This window comes from Pelodiscus sinensis, chromosome 5, assembly GCF_049634645.1.
Source record: "Pelodiscus sinensis isolate JC-2024 chromosome 5, ASM4963464v1, whole genome shotgun sequence".
In the NCBI taxonomy this organism is placed as follows: domain Eukaryota; kingdom Metazoa; phylum Chordata; order Testudines; family Trionychidae; genus Pelodiscus; species Pelodiscus sinensis.
The window spans coordinates 58,360,366-58,377,122 of NC_134715.1; the positions used below are offsets into that span (position 1 = coordinate 58,360,366).

The 16,757-nt window shown below is 39.8% G+C and overlaps 2 long non-coding RNA genes across 2 annotated transcripts in view; one reads left to right on the plus strand and one right to left on the minus strand.

The window, feature by feature from the left end:
* The window catches only part of LOC142829610 (uncharacterized), a 33,733-nt gene extending 32,237 nt beyond the window's left edge, over positions 1–1,496 (minus strand). Inside the window, exon 1 of the long non-coding RNA XR_012904184.1 lies at positions 1,317–1,496. This is a non-coding gene — a long non-coding RNA (uncharacterized LOC142829610). The remainder of the gene's footprint in view (positions 1–1,316) is intronic.
* Positions 1–15,418, plus strand: LOC142829611 (uncharacterized). Its single transcript, XR_012904185.1, has 4 exons — positions 1–611; positions 4,974–5,062; positions 6,603–6,805; positions 13,275–15,418. It is a non-coding gene; the product is annotated as an uncharacterized LOC142829611 (long non-coding RNA).
* Positions 15,419–16,757: the final 1,339 nt, after the last annotated feature.

Sequence of the window (16,757 nt, forward strand, 5' to 3'; positions counted from 1 at the left end):
GAAAAGGGAAAGATGAGTTATTTGAGTCTAGGAGATAGTGGTGGTCATGATGGTCTACGAATCACCAACTGTTAATTCTGTTACTGATTACTAAGCAAACACAGAAGACAGTCTTTCAACAGAAAGTCCACAACTGTTCTACGAGGGTCACTTGAGGGTGAGATGTGTCTCTGAAGGATAAAAAAATGCAAATGAATAATTATGAGCTCATTAGAGCCTAGAAGTCTTCATAGAATTTTGTCTGATTCAGGCACTGAAATTAATGTGCAAGGTATAAAAGGAATAAATATAGTTCTCCTTTTACAATAATTTTTATTGTATGCTGGAAAAGTCTGATTTTAACTGTAGAGATGCTGCTGTTACCCTTCACAGGAGCCTGAGTGTGCATGGGGAAAGTCAACCTTATCTTCAAAAATTTGGGAATGGAAGAGGATGAAGGTGAGAGATACCGAATGATACAGCATGGCAGCTGGACAATGGCTGTGGCAGACTTCTTTAGACTTCCAAGATGACCTACAGAAAACTCTTCACTTGATAGTATTTGCACATGTGGAGATAATGGTTAGAATATGCCTGCAGAGCAGTACTTGGCAGAGAAATTTTCTGCTTCAGTAAGTAATTTATGGTTGTTTATTGCCAACATGCATGGGGTAACCTCCCAGGCTTAAAAAAACCCAAACAAACTGCATGGCTCTGGCTGCATTAGTACAGGTGGGAACAGCCAAATTAGAAGGGAGGTCGGGAATTCTAATAGGTTATAAGCTGTACATAGGTAGGATACTGATGAAGTACTCTAAGAACATAAGAATGGCCATACTGTGTCAGACCAAAGGTCCATCCAGCCAGGGTTGGCTTTACCATGAGGTGAACTGAGGCAGCTTCCTCAGGTGCCAGACTGTGTGTGTGTGTGTGTCGGGGGGGGGGGGGGGGGAGGCACCACTAGGACCCAGAGTGTAGAAAATTGTGTCTGCTGCTGGTGCATATGTATTCTCTCTGCAGTACCGTGGCGCCCTGTGGCGCCCCCAAGCCGCCTCATGGCGTTTGCCCCGGAGGGCTCACTGCAGTCCTTGAGTCCCAGTCCCTGAGGTCCTTCCTATTCGGACGTTCGTCTACGGTTTCCCCCCCCGCAACAAGGCAGGAGGGGAAGGGGGGCCCGGGCCCGCCCACTCTCACGGGCCCCAGCCCAGGGCCCTAAGGGTTCTGGTCCAAGCGACCCGAACCCGGCTGACGGGGTACGACCCCTTAACACGCCAGCCCACCAGTCATCCCTGACTCTGCCCTGGGCTGCTTCCTTCCCCTTCTGCTCCCGAGCTCACCGACTCGCTGCAGTCCGGTGTATCCGTAAGCCGGACGGTGGGCAGCTGCTGCTGCGTCGCTCCTCTAGCCGGGGGTGCTGTGCTGGGCTGTCTCCGCTCGGCTCCGCTCGCAGTCCGGCTCCCCCCCTTTCCCTGAGGCCGCGGGTCCCTTTTGAAGTTGGCGCCGGGGACGCAGCCCCGGCGTCCTGCGTCGTCCCCGCCCCTCGCGTCGGGGCGTCTGCCCGTTGCCGGGGCCTAGTCTCCGGGGCGCCCAGATGACGTCCTCCGGTGCGCCTGAGGCCGACGCGTTCCTCGCCGCCGCCGACCAGCGTGGGCAGCGGCGGGGTGCGCCCGGCCTCCCGCTGTACAGGGTGGCCGAGACGGGGCTCTCCGCCGCGGGCGGGGCTGCCCCGTCACAAGTACCATGAGAGGAGTAGAACAGGAGGAAGACAGAAATGAGACTTTTAAAAGTTTTGGCCCAAGCCAAAGGGCATGAGGGTGTCATTTGAGCTCCTCGCCTCAGGTGCCAAAATGTTGTGGGCTGGCCCTGCATCCAGCCCAGTATCCTGTCTGCCAACAGTGGCCAATGGCAGGTGTCCCAGAGGGAGTGAACCGATCAGGTAATAATCAAGCGATCTCTCTCCTGCCATCCATCTCCATCCTCTGACAGAGGCTAGGGACACCATTCCTTACCTGTCCTGGCTAATAGCAATTAATGAACTTAACCTCCATTAATTTATCTAGTTCTCTTTTAAACCCTGTTATAGTCCTAGCCTTCACAACCTCCTCCATCCACTACGCGCTGTGTGAAGAAGAACTTCCTTTTATTCATTTTAAACCTGCTGCCCATTAATTTCATTTGATGGACCCTAGTTCTTATATTATGGGAACAAGTAAATAACTTTTCCTTATTCACTTTCTCCACACAGGTCATGATTTTATAGACCTCTATCATATCCCCCCTTAGTCTCCTCTTTTCCAAGCTGAAAAGTCCTAGTCTCTTTAATCTATCCTCATATGGGACCCGTTCCAAATCCCTTATCATTTTAGTTGCCCTTCTATGAACCTTTTCTAATGCCAGTAATTTTAATTTCAAAAAGGGGAATTACACAAAAATGAGGAGGTTAGTTAAACAGAAATTAAAAGGTACAGTGACTAGAGTAAAATCCTTGCAAGCTGCATGGAAACTTTTTAGAGACACCATAATAGAGGCCCAACTTAAATGTATACCTCAAATTAAAAAATATAGTAAGAGACCTAAAAAAGAGCCACCGTGGCTTAACAACCATGTAAAAGAAGCAGTGAGAGATAAAAGGTATCTTTTAAAAAGTGGAAGTCCAATCCTAGTGAGGTAAATAGAAAAGAACATAAACACTGCCAAATTAAGTGTAAAAATATAATAAGAAAAGCCAAAAAAGAGTTTGAGGAAAGCTAGCCAAAAATTCAAAAATAATAGCAAAATATTTTTAAGTACATTAGAAGCAGGAAGCCTGCTAAAAAACCAGTAGGGCCCCTGGACAATCGAGATACAAAAGGAGCAATCAAGGATGATAAAGCCATTGCAGAGAGACTAAATGATTTCTTTGCTTCAATCTTCACAGCTGAGGATGTTAGGGAGATTCCCAAACCTGCATCATCCTTTGTGGGTGATGAATCTGAGGAACTATCCCGGATTGAATTGTCATTAGAGGCAGTTTCGGAACAAATAGAAAAATTTAACAGTAACAAATCACCGGGACTGGATGGCATTTACCCAAGGGTTCTGAAAGAACTCAAATGTGAAATTGCGGAACTATTAACTGTGGTTTGTAACCTATCCTTTAAATCAGCTTCTGTACCCAAGGACTAGAAGACAGCTAACATAATGCCAATATTTAAAAAGGGCTCTAGAGACAACCCTGGCAATTACAGACCAGTAAGTCTAATGTCAGTACTGGGAAAATTAGTTGAAACAATAGTAAAGAATAAAATTGTCAGACACATAGAAGAACATCATTTGTTGGGCAAAAGTCAACATAGTTTCTGTAAAGGGAAATCATGTCTTACAAATCTATTAGAGTGCTTTGAAGGGATTAACAAACATGTGGAAAAAGGGGATCCAGTAGATATCGTATACTAAGATTTCCAGAAAGCCTTTGACAATGTCTCTCACCAAAGGCTCTTGTCTAGATTAGGTTGTCATGGGATAAGAGGGAAGATCCTTTCATGGATTGAGAACTGATTAAAAGACAGGAAACAAAGGGTAGGAATAAATGGTAAATTTTTATAATGCAGAGGTTTAACTAGTGGTGTTCCCCAAGGGTCAGTCCTCGGACCAATCCTATTCAACTTATTCATAAACAATCTAGAGAAAGGGGTAAAGTGAGATGGCAAAATTTGTGGTTGATACTAAACTGTTCAAGATAGTCAAGACCAAAACAGACCGTGAAGAACTTCAAAAAGATCTCACCAAACTGAGTGATTGGGCAACAAAATGGCAAATGAAATTTAATGTGGATAAGTGTAAAGTAATGCACATTGGAAAAAAAAAACCCAACTATACATACAATATGATGGGGGCTAATTTAGCTACAACTAATCAGGAAAGAGATCTTGGAGTTATCGTGACTAGTCCTCTGAAAACTTCCACGCAGTGTGCAGCAACAGTTAAAAAAGCAAATAGGATTCTAGGAATTATTAAAAAAGGGATAGAAAATAAGACAAAGAATATCTTATTGCCCCTATATAAAACTATAGTATGCCCACATCCTGAATACTGCGTACAGATGTGGTCTCCTCACCTCAAAAAATATATTTTGGCATTAGAAAAGGTTAAGAAAAGATCAACTAAACTGATTAGGTGTTTGGAACGGGTCCCATATGAGAGGAGGCTAAAGAGACTTGGACTTCTCAATTACAAAAGAGGAGACTGAGGGGGATATGATAGAGGTATATAAAATCATGAGTGGTATGGAGAGGATGAATAAAGAAAAGTTATTTAATTGTTCCCATAATATAAGAATTAGAGGACACCAAATGAAATTAATGGGTAGCAGGTATAAAACTAATAAAAGAAATTTCTTCTTCACACAGTGCATAGTCAACCTGTGGAACTCCTTGCCAGAGAAGGTTGTGAAGGCTAGGACTATAACAGAGTTTTAAAAAGAGTTAGATAAATTCATGGAGGTTAGGTCCATAAAAGGCTATTAGCCAGGGAGTAAGGAATGGTGCCCCAGCCTGTTTGTCAAAGGCTGCAGAAGGATAGCAGGAGACAAATTGCTTGATCATTGTCTTCAGTCCACTCCCTCTGGGGCACCTAGCACTGGCCACTGTCAGCAGACAGGATACTGAGCTAGATGAACCTTTGGTCTGACCCAGTTTGGCCATTCTTATATTCAGCATATCTTTTTTTTAGATGAGGAGACCACTCTGACCTAATGCATGTAATTGTGGTAATACAGAGCTTATCTCTTTAGCTCACGTGGTAGATATTTTTGGCACTGAAGATCCATGATTGAGTCCCTGCTGATGACAATGGTGTCTATATGTAGCTATATTTCATTACAAAGTAACATTCCAGATGATATTTGATCTCTGATGGACCTCAGACACTTGCTTATAAGAATGTCATGTGGAACTGTCAAGAGCCTTACTAAAATCAAGGTACATTGTGTTTAATACTGCCTCACTATCCACAAGGTCAATATTTCTATCAAAGAGAATTAAGTTGGCTGCAAAATGTGAAATGGAGCCAATAGGAGCTGTGAGACTCCATGGCCATGGTGCAGGTAAGCAAACACACTGGAGCAGCAAGTTAGAAGCGTTCTCAAAGTGATTTCATAGACCATTTTGAAAATCACTGATCTAGGTGCTTACAAAACAATTGGCTAATAATTTGATCTAGTATCTTTCCGGGTATTAAAGGTAAGCCGACTGGTTTTTAGATCCCTGGTTCCTAGTTCTCCTTTTTAAAGATAGTTACAATGATGGCCCTGCTCCAATCTTGTGGTGTCTCATTGAGTTCTGCATGAGTTCTCAAAGCTAATTTCTAAAAGCTCCAAGATTGCTTTAGCTAATTCCTAATTAATTAAGGTTATTAAATACCCTAGGATGAATTTCCTTCAGGACTGCTGACTTGAATACATCTATCAAACCTAAATAATTTTTAACCTATTTTTTCCCTATTTTGATTTGCATTCCTTTCTATAGTGGTTAACATTAAATGTGTGGCATGTCTGGTTATCATAATAACTTTTTTATTGAAGACTGATACAAAATAGGCACGAGGCACGTCAGCTGTCTTGATGTCATCAGTTACTATCTCTTTTTCCCTACTAAGTAAAGGACCGATATTTTCCTTATTCTTTAAATCCATTAGAGGCAAGATAAAGAAACTCTTCTTCTTGCTTTTTCTGTTCCCTGACTGATTCTGTCCCCACGTACATCTGTTGTACTTTTATATTTCTTATCAACTTGATCTTGATTTGACTTTTATGTAGGATTTCCTTTTGATGTTTAGGTCATTAAAGAGCTCCAGATGAAGCCATGCTGGCCTCTTACTATTCTTTCGGTCTCTCCCTTGCATTGAGATACTTAGCAGTTGTGCCTTTAATATTGTCACCTTGAGAAACTGCTAGTTTTCCTGAACTTCTTTCCCCCTTCAGTTTTCTTCCTGTGGCACCTTCCCTACCAAGTCTATTAGTTTTTTAAAAGGCCATTATCCTTAATCTGCTGCTCTCACTTCTTCCTTACATAATGAAATCTTATGTCACAATGGGTTGTTACCCAAATTGCCTTTCACCTTCAGACTTGCTAACCATTCCTCCTTGTTGGTCAGAATAAGGTCTAAAAATGCTGTCACACCCTGGTTACTTCCTCTATTTTCTGGAAAAACAAATGTGTCCCTAACACATTCCAAGACCTTACTGGCAATTTTGACTTTTGCTGTATTAATTTCCCAAGAGATGTCTAAGTAATTAAGGCCTACATTAGTATCAAATTCTATGTTTTGGATTCTTCTGTTGTTGGTTTTAGAAATGCCTCATTCATCTCCTCTTCCTGAGGTCTATAACCCTTTTATCTTTAGCCAGAACTACCACCTAATCTGCTTTCCATTGGACCTCCCATCAAATGTATATATCCTTTATGTATAATACAACCCCATCTCCCTTTTTCCCTGCCTGTCCTTTCTGAATACAGTATACTCTTCTATACCAACATTCCAGTCATGAGACTTATCACACAAAGTTTCTATTATGTCAATTAAATTACAATTTGGATTATATACTAATGCTTCTTTTTATTTTATTCCCCATATGCCTTATGCAGGGCTACTCAACTTTGGAAGACCCAGGGGCCACAGCTATACTCACAGCACATGCCAAGGGCCACAACTTAAGTATGGTTGAATATACATGTAAATGCATATGTAAATATATGCAAATAGCTTCTTTCACACTGACTGGCATGAAGGCAAAGATTAAGGCAAGACTACTCAAGGCAAGACTACTCAACATGCAGGCCCCATTCAAGTAAGTTCTGCTGATATTAATAAAATGCAAAAATTACTCAATTTCTACCCATATGACAGCACTTTTAATGATCAATGACAGTCCAGGAATTTAACTACTAAAATGCGTATCAACAGAAGACCATTATATTGACTACTTTTTTTGGGGGGGGGGGGGAAAGACTTCAGAACTGTCCAGGAATTTAACTACTAAAACACATATCAAAACAAACCACATTGTAAACCCAAACCACACCAAGGGCCGCAAACAAACAGGCAATGGGCCGCTTGCGGCCCACGGGCCATGTTTTGAGTAGCCCTGATCTATAGTGTTCATTATATTTCACCCACTGATTTCTTTCTTGTTGCTCCTTTGACTCAATTGTAATTTTTCATGTCCCCACCCCTGACCTCCAAACATCTAACCTGCTTTCAGAGTCACCTCTTTTATATATACTTGTTTGTGTGCTTTGCTCAGTCACCTCCTTGTGTCTAGTTTGAAAGTATTTTAGTTTAGCATTTTAGAAAAAAAAAGAAAAGCCTTTTATAATCATTTAATGAGCTTAATAAGAATACGTGAAACTGAAAAAAACCAGAAAAATATTGTGGTTTTTCCCCTTAGAAGTTTACAATCTAAAGAGCTATTCCCTATTGAAGTCTGCAAGGGTTATAGAGTTATCTTCACCAAAATCAGGATCAGACTCTAAATCAGCCTTGAGCCCATTAAGGCTTTATTTAAAAAGGTATTTTTTCTGAAGCAGCTGAAAAAATTCTGCCAGTCTAACTTACTCCATATTACCAAGAGAGTGATTAAATGTTCAAAATATGCAGAAGTCAAATGTCCTATTTCTGCTTAAAGTCTTTTCCTTTTATAGGCTGGAGATTATACTCCCTGCTTTGAAAACCTGTGCTGTTTAAGAACAGGAATTTATTTACTGTTTTAAAACCATGCAACAAAGCTTGGATAAATTCTGTAAATTAACCTTTGGCACAGGAGTTGTAATATCTCAAGCCAACACACAACTGTATGGTGCATGAGTCCAGAAGTACTGAGTACTTGGAGGGGTTAAGATGGAAATATTTTCCATGATTTGGGTCTGTTTTAGTTTGAAAAGTCAATAGTTGAATTCCTATGTAGCCAAAGGATTTTGAGTCCAGCATGACTTCCTCTTTGCAAGTTAACTGGGGTCTTGCATGCAGGTCTGGGCATCATGGAGAAGTAATGCATGCTGCCGCTGCATGACTACTTGTGCTATTGGGTTGAACTCAGAATAGTTTGTTTATAGTACAGAACTGGGGCCTATTTTGATTACTCAGGAAAACTTCAGCACTAGCACACGAGAGAGACCAATGTCAGGTTTGGTGCAGAGTTAGGAGCAGAAGGCTGCATAAGCTTCCTACCCCCTCTGGACCTTGCTGCTGTTAGCTACTATTAACTCCTTTCTTTCATGGGTACCTAACTCACTCACCAATGGTAGATACACATGGCAGAGAAGAAAGAATTTCTATTTTCCTATAATTTGAACAGTTAATGGGGAACATAAGAAGAAAAAAAGGCCATGCTATCAGAAATTGGTAGTCCATCCTACAGACAAATCTGTGGGAGACGGGAGTAAGGGGGAGGGAAGAAGGGATTTGAAAATGGTAGGAGTTCAGATTTGCAGCATTCCCTTTACTTTCTCCCTTCTAGGCTTAGTATGTGGTAGCCCTGCCGAAGGAATATGGAGTGTGACCTTCAAGCAGCTAGAGGAAAATCAAATTCTGGATCTTAGGGCTTTAGCTGTTCCTTGAATGATACCTTCATCCAGCACCAAGGTTCATTCTGGATTCTTAGTACCACAAGTTCAGCTTGTATACCTGCATTGCATCAGAAACCTTTCCCCAGCTGTTAGGATATGCACAGCAACAGTTAATGGTGCTCATGGATGTGTTTACCTTAGCTGGCTTTTCAGGTGACATTTGGGTTGCCATACTGTACTAAATGCAGTAGCTTCTCCCAGGCTTTGTCTCATTTTGGCACAACATCTCTCCACACCTGTAAACCCCCATTAAGTCTATGTGTAAAATAGGATAGGAGTAAGACTCATGTCCTCTGTGCCTCAGGCACAGCAGACTATATGTAACACACACTGACCCTCCATTGTACAGGAGCGGGCTTTGTAGGGAGAAAGACTGGCATGTTCTGTTTCCCCTTTTACCTTCTGTTTAAGGGTCTTCCTCTGCATTCTGCACCATATAGCAAGCCCCAAATGCTTTAAAAGAAGGTCAAAATTCTCACACTAGACAGTGATGGAATAACCTGTCTTTAGGTAAGTTTATTTTTCCTTGCCCCCACTATCTTATTAAGAATATAAGTTTATATCCCTTGTACATATTTTATTCTATCCAGTGTAATGGAAGATGTGCTAACTGTCTTTCATTCATCCTAAATAAGGGAGCAATAAAACTAAATGTTGTTCAATTTGAGAAGGTTCACAGAAGAGCCCCAAGAATGATTTAATGGTTAGAAAACCTTATAGTGAAAGGCATAAGGAGCTCACTCTAATTTAGTGGGAAGATTAAGGGGTGACTTGATTATAAGTAAGGTACCTACAAGCAGACACATGTATTTGGCAGAGCATTCTCCAATCAAGAGGAGAATGATATAAAATAGAAATTAGTGCTAGAGAAATTCAGGCTGAAAATAAGGTGCTAGTGTTTAACAATGAGAATAACTAACCCTTAGAACAATTTATTAAGGATGATGGTGGATTCTTCATCATTGATCATTTTAAAATCAAGATTTGAGGTTTTTCTAAATTATATGCTCTCTGAACTATTTTGGGGAAGTTCCAGGGCCTATGTTTTGCAGGAAGTCAGGCTACCTGGTCACAATGGTCTCTTCTGGCCTTAGAATCTATGACAATTTCCTTGTGTTTAGTGATAGCAGAAACAGGAGATTAATTGAATTGCAACTGTTTGTAGGGTCAGAAGCCAAAAGTTAGATGGAAGGCAATCAGAAAAGGTAGGAGACAGCAAGTGAAGCACTTTGGGAATTGTCCTAGGAGGAAGTCAAGAGTGAGAACATTTTGGGTAGAGTGCAGACTGGAGAGAGACTTGGAATTGTGAATAAGGAAACAATCTCCTAGGCTATGTCTACACTGGCAGCTACTTGCGCAAGAGCTCTTTTGCAGAAGAGTTCTTGTGCAAAAACTCTTCCACAAGAGAGTGTCTACACTGGCATGTACTTTTGCTCAAGAGATGTGCTTTTGCGCAAGAGCATCCATGGCAGTGTAGATGCTCTCTTGCGCAAGAAAGCTCTGATGGCCATTTTAACCATAGGGGATGAAAGAAATTCATGTTCCCTGTCTACACTGGTCTCTTCTGGAAGAGCTCTTGTGCAAGAGGGCTTCTTCCTGAGAGGGAGCGTCAGAGTTCTCGTGCAAGAAGCCCTGGTTTTCTACAGTACAATGTCAGTTTACTTGCACAAGAACGCACGGCCAGTATAGACAGGTGGTATGTTTTTGCGCAATTGCGGCCGTTTTCACACAAGAACGGGCCAGGGTAGACACAGCCCTATCTTTTGTTTGTGTGTTCAAGGAAAACAGGTTTTTCTGAATATTCCTTAGTAAATAAACAGGATTGAATCAAAGAGCTATCTAATTCTGTCATGAATCTATTTTCCTAACATAAACAACCTGCAAGGCCCTGAATAGCAGTAGTTAATTGTTTGAGTCAAAAAGGGCAGTTTTTGAAACTTTCTTTTAAAATGTATGGTCTTTTAATTTTGTATCCCTTTTGCTTGTATTTATGAGAAAGGGAAAACAGAAGTGCTTATCTGATCTGGTTTACACAGTTTTCTATAACACATATTGACAAACACAAGTGCAGTTCAGACAGCTTCCTTTGTGATCCGTATATCCAGGCTGATGGTAAACAATAATACAGCACGTAAGCAATTTTTTATGCCTATTTGTGCTAAAGTACTCTTGTTTATGCTTGAGCCCTTTGCAGTTGCTTCAGTAATAAAAGGATTAAAGGTTATTTTCTACCTTATATTTTGAATAAATTAGTTTATTTTTCTTTCAATGTATGGATATTTTAACCTTTTAACATTTCCAAAATTAAACAATTTTACTTCCTTGGTAAAGTGCAGGTAAAAGCAGATTGTGCATACAAATAAAAACTAGGAAGAATTTAAACAGCAAGTGTAATTAATAGATAAGAAGAAAAATGAAGATCTTACCCATTATGCTAAGGATTTCTAAAGATTCTTTTTCTTCTAACCCATAGATCCCATTGCAAAATACTTTTAACCTGAACTAACTCACAACAAAACTATCTGATTTACCCTTCAACTGCAATAATATCTAGTGGAGTTACTCAGGGCTTGATCACAAATAATTTCTACACCATCTGCACAAATAGAAAATTCATCACAAACAGAAGACATTTGTGTCAGTGTTTGGAATCCCTTCAAAGAATAAATGGTTGCAGTTGTAGTGAGCTAATTAACATCTTCACTAGAACAAGCAACATTAGCACATGTTGAGCTGAATCAATGTTAGCAACAGTGGGGGGAACATCTTTGAAAACTTCCCAGTTGTAGGCAGGTTCTTAGAACAAAAATCACTCAGGTTCCATGAGGACAGTAGCTGAAAATGACACCCCAGGAGCATGTGTAACCACCTGCTTGCAGTGCAGAATTTAATGGTGTAAATGAGAAGTAGAGGGGGAGAAGACAATTGATTTGAAGTTCTCTAAATGGTATATGGGTACTAACTATGGGTATGTCTACACTACCACCCTAGTTCGAACTAGAGTGGTAATGTAGGCAACCGGAGTTGCAAATGAAGCCCGGGATTTGAATTTCCCGGGCTTCATTTCCATCTTGCTGGGCGCCGCCATTTTTAAATGTCCGCTAGTGCGGACTCCATGTCGCGTGGCTACACGCGGCACGAACTAGGTAGTTCGGACTAGGCTTCCTATTCCGAACTACTGTTACTCCTCATGAAATGAGGAGTAACGGTAGTTCGGAATAGGAAGCCTAGTCCGAACTACCTAGTCCGTGCTACGTGTAGCCGCGCAGCACGGAGTCCGCACTAGCGGACATTTAAAAATGGCAGTGCCCAGAAAGATGCAAATGAAGCCCAGGAAATTCAAATCCCAGGCTTCATTTGCAACTCCGATTGCCTACATTACCACTCTAGTTCGAACTAGGGTGGTAGTGTAGACATACCCTTAGTCTGGCCGTGAGCTGTTTGAAGTTACTTAGATAATTTTCATTAAGGGCAAGCAGCTTGGCAGAACAGAAATGAGGATAATTTGTTCACTTTTGCATTCTAATCATCACAACCCACAGGGTTGATATAAATGGCCTGAACCTGTAACCATTCTGTACACTCAGGATCTGCATAATTCTAAACCAGTAAGATCTATATTCTAGCCTTCTGTACACATTGCACATTGTGATTGTACAGGGTACAAAGCTGCGGCATGTGGCGCTGAAGTCTCATGTAATACATTGTGCTTATGGTGCAATAGCACAATATTACACTATACAGAATATAGAAGTCAATGGTATAGATTTCCGATGAGAAAGAAGGGCTATAAAATGCATGCCAGTACCCATAAATGCAATTCCTTTCTTCCAAATGAGGTGAGTTTGTTTTGTTTTTAAGGATTTATTGGCTATTGCTGGAGTGGTAAGTAGCTCTTTACACTCCTCCTGATTTCTTTTGTTACTTGCAGTGCTTCTTGTTTAAATGTTTTGTTTTCATGATTAATATGTTGAGCCACTCAAAAGCCTCTAGGTGCAGAATATATAGAAGTTAAAATTGAATTAACACCGATTGCTTGAAAAATCAATTCAACAAAAATTATACATCAAAGGCAGCATGGATCTTTCTGACCAATGAAATGACTCCTACTCTCTTCTTTTTCAGTAGCACATAATCCAAAACAATTGCTGAGAACTGCAGTTATAATTATTTTGCTGGAGTGACTAATATCCAATTTCCATTTTTTGGGAGGCTCACCGCATATGGCAAAAAATATATGAAGTATTCTTTTATGTTTAATGGGACTCCAATCATTCTTTGACAATAGATCAGACACACCAAATGAGATCATTGTGCTAATGTTCAATGTGGTTTATTCAACATCCAGAGTTCTGTTTTCATTTATGCTAAAATGTGTGAATTGAGCCAAAATGCACATGTAGAAAAGCTAGAACTGTGAATTAAGGGAAGACCAGATATGATTAAGATTCTAGTAAATTTAACTTGGAAAGAGCTATTCATCAAATGTACAGAAATGTGGAACTTACCAGACTGGATCTCACCACGTTATTTCACCTAATCCACTGTTTTTCCAGCAGTGGGATAAACTAGACGTAGCCCAGTTGTTTTAGAGTGAGGTGAAAGCAACAGTACTTCGGGCTTGAATATTAGTTTTCATCTTCAAAGTGCTTTACAAATGTTAATTGGTTGTTCCTCTTAACTTTGCTGTAGGTATGGATTTCTCTCTTTAATTTCCTGGAGAAAACTGAAGCAAAGAGGATCAAAGACAATTGCTCAAAACTTCTCAGAAGGACTTACTAACAATATGATTAAAACATCAGCTTTGTACTAATATAACTCTCTCATTATCAGTGCGCCCATCTATTATACATTTGGAAGAGTTTGCGGATTTGTTTGTGCAAACTAAAGTCATACTTTGCGATTATCTACAGATACCAAATTTTGCCACTTAAATTAGCTGATTGCACTACTTTTTACACTGGAATATGCTGGGTGAAAGGTTTAAATAATTATTTTTGTTTTTTTATCAGAAAAGAAATCATGACTATTAGAATTCATAAAAAAATATTTGTGAAAAAATTAAAATTGAGTCACCTATTCAACTGTCATTTTAGTGCAAAGAAAATGTTCACTTGCAAATCACAAAATAATTCAGATTAGTTACAAAAAGAGTAATGGAAGCATCTGATTCAAATTTACTAGGTATGATAATTATTCAGCAAACATGAATAATGTCTGAAGTTGAAATCCCACAAATATAAAATTGTTTTTTACTCCCCTTTTGCAAGCACATTAATAAAAAATTCTATTACCTGTATTTAATTTCTTAAACTTTCCTATGAGTGCAATCTACACAAAATGACTTTCCCTGACCAATAACGGGCCTCACTTGCTAGAATATTATAAATCATCTCATTTGTCTTTATTTTTAGTGAGTGAGAATTGTTAAATATGCAGCACTTCATACATAAGCTTTCTTAAGCATAATTTCTTTTAGGATACTGCATTCATTCACACATTCTAGTTCATTTTTATTAAGCATTTGAATATTGCCTATAACCATCAGCATTGTGGGAAAATAAATTAATATGTAGATTTTTTTTCTGGTCATTAGAGTACATATAGTTAGCTTCTGTAAAGCCCCATCGGGCATTTGAAAACATCAAACCTCTAATATGAAGTGGTAGAATGGCAAAAAGTAGTAGAAAATTACTATACAATCCTAAATGACCAAGCATTATGTGCCTCTAATAACAAATTATCTGCTGAAATATCCACTGTGGAGCTACTCAATGCATGTGTTAATGATAATTATTATTATTGGTTATGTGATCATATAACACTAGGACATAGGGCAAAGCATTGGCTAAATATTTGACAAAGAGATTATCCAAACTCAACCTACAAAAATATTCCATACACTCATTGTAAAGTATGTACATAAATTACTGAGTTATAAAGATTTATTGTCAAATGGAACACATCAAAATGGCTACAGGAAAAGAATTGTTCCTAAATCCTATACTTTAATTTTCTTGGGAATAAAGTTCAGAATCTGACCCAGAAAGTACAAATACAAAGCAGCTGATTTCTTGCATCTCTCCAACTGAAATCAGCCTTGGAGACAGAATTATCAACAATGGAGGCATTGGACAATCCCCTGATGGTACAAAATTGGTGTAGCTACTCCTAGCAGGTGACTGACTGCTGAAAATATAAATATATTGAGCATAGCTGGAGGTCTCCCAAGACCCCCAAACCCATTTGATATTTTGGCACCTTGGAATACTTGACAGCCAGCATAATACAATGTAACTTCCTGACTGCTCTATTTGGTGGGAGGCCACAATGGCACATTACTGGCCAAGGACTGGGAGAGCACTAAGTTGATTTTATGCTTCCTTTTCATTCAGTCAAACACCCCAACCTGTGCCCTGTGCTTCTTCTAGAATACTCCTGAAGATCTGGCAGTCTGATTTGAACTCAAATCTAACCTCCCCAAAGGGATCACTGGAAAATCCATAAAGACTATGTAGGCCAAAAATATATGAAAACCATTTTTTTCCCCAACTAAAACCCTGAAGGTGCAGAATTCAAACTAAATGGCAATTGTTCTATCTGGCCAGAATCTTTAGTTAAAATAACTAATCTCAATCAGTCAATTTGTGTTTCCAGATGCATTTACATCACAGAATAAGCAGTACCTCCCATGAACTTGCTGGTTTGAAAGGAGAAAGGAAACCTGGGTTTTATCTCCCTCTTTAGATTTGGGATAATGGGCTAGATTTTCAAAAGCATTGGTCTAACTCTGAACCTAGTGAGGTCAATGGCAAAACTCCCACTACCTTTGGTGAGAGCAGAATTGGGTTCTGTTAATGACAAGCCCAGCCTTAAGTTACGTCTACACAGAGTGTGATTGCAGTTTGTAAGCATAGCCATGCTAATCTAGCCAACATGGGTAAAAATAGCAATGAAGATGTTGTGGCACAGGCTTCAGCAGGGGCCTGACTCCACTCAGGGAGCAACTACATAGCACCCTAAATGTAAAATAAGATACGCAATTTGTGGTATACAAATTGCATGCCTTATTTCAATTGAATTTTGAAATAGTGTATTTCAAAATTTGGCACATCTATGTGGCACCAAATTTTGAAATAACACACTACTCCTTGTGGAACGAAAGTTACAGGGATGCCAAAATAGGTCTCGAAATAGCAGATGCACTATCTTGAAAAAGTAGGCACATTCAAAAGATGCGGGATAGCTATTTTCCAGTATCCCAAAATAGCCCCACTGTGTAGACATACCCTCGGTGTCCTTATTACATATACTCACCCTACTTTACTATATAATGATAAAATAAATCAATTGGAATATAAATATTATACATACATTTCAGTATAGAGTATATACACTAAAGGAACCAACCAGTGGCCATGTGCAGCTTGACCTGCTGCTCACAAATAGGGAGCAACTAGTAGGGGAAGTAGATGTGGGTGGCAACCTGGGAAGCAGTGATCATGAGATGCTAGAGTTCAGGATCCTGACAAAAGGAAGAAAGGAGAGCAGCAAAATATATATCCTAGACTTCAGAAAAGTAGACTTTGACTCCCTCAGAGAACTGATGGGCAGGATCCCAGGGATGCTAACAGGAAGGGGAGAAGAGTCCAGGAGAGCTGGCAGGATTATTAAAGGCATAGGAAGAAACCATTCCGATGCACAGTAAGAAAAGCAAATATGGTAGGGTACCAGGTTGGCTTAACAGTGAAATCCTTGGTGAACTTAAACACAAAAAGGAAGCTTACAAGAAGTGGAAACGTGGACAGATGACTAGGAAGGAGTATAAATATATTGCTCGAGAATGCAGGGGAGTAATCAGGAAGGCAAAAGTACAATTGAAATTGCAGCTAGCAAGGAATGTGAAGGACAACAAGAAAAGGTCAATACAAGCAATACAAGGGTCATCAGAGATGATGTGGGGCCCTTACTGGATGAGGGAGGTAACCTACTGATAGATGATGTAAGCATTCCAGGGCTGGGAGATAAAGATGTCTGCAACAACGGATAATTTAATTATTCACTAATGGAAAGACAAAAGCCTCTCACAAAGACCAGGCAAATAAAGGAAGAATGTAACAACAGTCCTTTAGAAATCAATAATCATAATAAATTACCAACAGAACTTTTTAAAAC